The sequence below is a fragment of the Nannobrachium achirus genome (genome assembly GCF_963921795.1).
Source record: "Nannobrachium achirus genome assembly, chromosome: 2".
Taxonomy (NCBI): Eukaryota; Metazoa; Chordata; class Actinopteri; order Myctophiformes; family Myctophidae; genus Nannobrachium; species Nannobrachium achirus.
This window is the reverse complement of record NC_137811.1, coordinates 1,698,919-1,702,998: the sequence shown is the minus strand read 5'-3', so window position 1 is coordinate 1,702,998 and position 4,080 is coordinate 1,698,919.

The following is a 4,080-nucleotide window of genomic DNA, read 5'->3' as shown; positions in this document are numbered from 1 at the left end:
CTTGGAGGTCGGCTATTTTCACTAGTTGTTTTCTAATTTATGGGATTTCTATTTTTCTTTTATTTATTCCTGAAATTACTTAGAAAAAGATAAATTCATGACATTTTTTGCTTTTTTGGGAATATGTTTTTTGATAATGTTTTGAAATAATAATAAAAAACAAAGGGACCCATAAAAATGTGTCAGCAACGCAACCCCCTATATGGGTCCAGCAGTGTGTCTCAAAGTGGGGTCCAGCCAGGGACCCCCAGGGGTCTTTGGGGGATGTTCCAGGGGGTCCTCAGCTAAATCGTTATAGGAACCAAATGGACCCATATTAGTCCAGTCATTTTAGGCCAAAATTAGGCCAAACCTAGAACAAATTGCAATAGTAGCAAACTCAACTGATTTTGTATCCTCAATATGTCCTTAGTGAGGGAAAAAAAGTCCCAAGAAATCCCACCGGGGCAAAGTTTTGAAAACGACCTATCTACCTTCACTTACACTTACTACAATATAAAGGAAAAAATGACTGGAAAAAAATCTGCTTTAAGTGGGATGTGAGGGGTCAAACTAGGGGTTTTTAATTATTCTGAATCCATTGCAATCATTTGTTTTGCACGAAAAACATTCCTTGGGCCAGAAATGGCCACTAAAAACGTCAATTTTCATCAATTTTCATCAATTTTCAGTCTTTTGGGGTCTGTTTTTAGCCCAAGGAATGTTTTTCATGCAAAACAAATGCTTGCAATGGATTCAGAATAATTAAAAACACCTAGTTTGACCCCTCATATCCCACTTAAAGCAGATTTTTTTTCAGTCATTTTTTCCGTTATATTGTAGTGTATAGTAATTGAAGGTAGGTAGGTCGTTTTCAAAACTTTGCCCCGGTGGGATTCCTTGGGACTTTTTTTCCCTCACTAAGGACATAATGAGGATACAAAATCAGTTGAGTTTGCTACTATTGCAATTTGTTCTAGGTCTAACCCTAAAATGACTGGACTATATGGGAATGTAACTCAGAGAGTGTACAAATGGAACCAAATTTGTCTCACAGAGTTAAATTAACATTGATTTTACAATATAAATTGTCCATTAAATAGGGGTCCGTAGCCTATAAATGCATGTCAAACTTGGGGTCCTTGAAATTAAAATGGTTGAGAATCATTGCTACAGCCCTAACAACATTCTCTTATGGGGTTCCCTGGTAGGCCTATATATTTTCAAATGGGGGTCCGCGGGCTAATAAGTGTCTATTTATTTGGGGGTCCTTGACATGAACAGGTTTGAGAACTACTGGTCTGATGGTGTACAGCGTGTAGTGGTGTGGGCCGCTGGGGGGTGCTGTGTCTAAAAGCCGGTGTGTTGTGATGAGAGGCAGCGAGCCCGTCAGTCAGAAGTCTCAGAACTAGAGATGGGATTTATGGCTCTTTGAAGTGAGCCGGATCTCTGGGATCCGTTCCTTTCAAAGAGCCGTTCAAGAGACTGGCTCATTTTAGTTACTGGTTACTTTGTAGATGTTGATTATGATTGCGAATCACTTTAACCCTATAGGCCAGTCGAGGGCCGAAATGGTTAAATGTTTATTTAAACGTGGACTTGCGGTGACGGGCCCATGATACACGCCAATGCATTAACAGTGCATTGAGGGACTTGTAATATTATGTTGGTGTGTGTGTAGCAGAGTGATATCCATAGGGATATCCTTGCTCTGATGGTTAAGATGTTGGACTTTCATGTGGGAGACCTTGGTTCGAATCCCAGGCGTTATGTGCAATATACCAGCGGGCCAGTTCTAGTAATTAAATATCATCCCGGGGGCCAAAGATAATTCATTCAAGGGCCTGATTTGGCCCCCGGGCCTTGAGTTTGACATAATGTGCTATAGGCCTATAGCCTACATTTTGAAAATTGATATTATCTTAGATAAAGTACTATGTTATATCCGTCTGTCTTTCAATGATACCGGTACTCAAAGTGTGGTTCCTGTGGAAATAAGCCTCGGCTGTTTAGGATCTCCTTTAACCCTAAGTTGACCTTGTACTAGTGATTTGTACTGTCATGAAACTGTACTTTTTTCTATTGAAAACGTCTAATACATTCTTCAATCAATCAATAAAAAAACATTTTGGCCATATGATAGGCTACATCTCTGCCATTTGAAAATAGCCGATCTACAAGCTCACAATGCGTCACAACGCGACGCATTGTGAGCTTGTAGATCTGCTATTTTCAAATGACTTTTCGACATCTAATATTCATACAAAAACTTGTGAAATGGGACATTCTGCAATTTCTGCATAATGAATACTTTCTACTATTGGTACTTTAAGTACATTTTGATACCAATAGGCTACTTTTGTACTTTTACTGAAGCACATTTTAAATCCGAACTTTTGCTTGCGGCAGAGTATTTCCAAATTGCAGCATTGATACTTTTACTTCAGCAAAGAATTTGAGTAGCCTACTTTTTTTTCTCCCACCACATGTCATGTTCACATTAGAAAGGAACGGCTCCCAGCTACTGCGAACCGGATCCCATCGTTCATTTCAAAGAGCCGTTCAAAAGACTCGATTCGTCCGCGAACGTCCCTCCTCTAGCCGTCAGAACAGAACAGAACCATAATGGCGACCGCTGTAGCAGCAGCAGCAGAGCCCGCTGCCCCGACAGGTACAACACAAACACACACAGCACTTCATAACGGAAACACAGCGAGACGCATCGCTTCACCGCACAGCTGTTTAACCCCCGAATAACAGCTGGATAACGGTCACGTTAGCGGTTCAGCTGAAACGGTCGAGAACGGTCTAAAAAAAAAAAGTGCAATTAATTACAACAAGTTGCAGCTGGCTAACTGGTTAGCCGCTCGAGCGTTAGCCGCCGGTGGAAGTTATCAGTGTATCTGCAATGCAGTCGTTGTTTGTTCGCTGTCGTTGTGTTTAAAATGTGGACGATAGCAAAGCGGTTTTTGCGTCTTACAGGGTTTCGTTTTGGCGTTTTCTTGGCGATATGGAGAGATGGGGCGATATGAACATTTCATATGATTATTGTGACCGAGACTGGTCAGTGGTCACGGTTATTGTGACCAGTCTCCAGGACTATGCTCTCCATTCCGACATGTCTCCATTCCGACATTGAATTCTTATTGCGACAGTCAGATCGCATTTACTATCAAAACCTCCACCGGCTGTCCGTCAGTCAGTCAGTCAGTCACACGTCACACTTTTGCCCTGCTCATATCTCCGCAACCGTTGCCCCGATCCATGCCAAATTTTGCACACACACTCCTTGCCTGCCAAACCACAACCTATCAATTCTCACATGGCCCTCTTCTAGCGCCACCATGAGGCCGATTCTTGCAAAACCCATTTTTGGACACTGCTCCTACAATTTTTGCCCTAAAATCACGCAAATCAGTACACAGTATGTCTACTCTCATCTCATCAACATGGATATTCAAAAACATGGATCTGTCCCCTATAGCGCCACCATCAGGCCGATTTTTTCAAACACATCACCTCAACACTGCTCCTACACATTTTGGCCTAAAATCACGATGCGACATGACGGTCGCTTATCTCCCGATTAGGGAGTGTTACTGGTTGTTGGAGTGGCAACACTTCCATAGAGGTTAGGTATAGGGTATTAGGGTTAGTGTCGGAATGGAGACATGTCGGAATGGAGACATGTAACCGATACTCCATATCGTGGTCTTCGGCTATAGGATGGGACGATATTCATGAATGTCACGGTTATTTAACAAGTGACATGAAATATTCATGAATATCGTCCCATCCTATAGCCGAAGACCACGATATGGAGTATCGCATGTCACGGTTATGCGATATATCGTAAATAGCAGTTATCTTGGGCTATAGGATGGGACGATATGAACATTTCATGTCACTGTTAAATAACCGCGACATGTGATATATCGCAATTCGCAGTTATCTTGGTCGCCAATAATATCGCGATAATTGAAATATCCCCAGCATCAATTATTCTGGGGCAGGACGTTTGCCAAAAAGTTAGCCTGTAGATCGGCTATTTTTGGAGAGATTTGGTAGAGTAAAAAAAAAAGAAGTGAATTGATCCCAGTG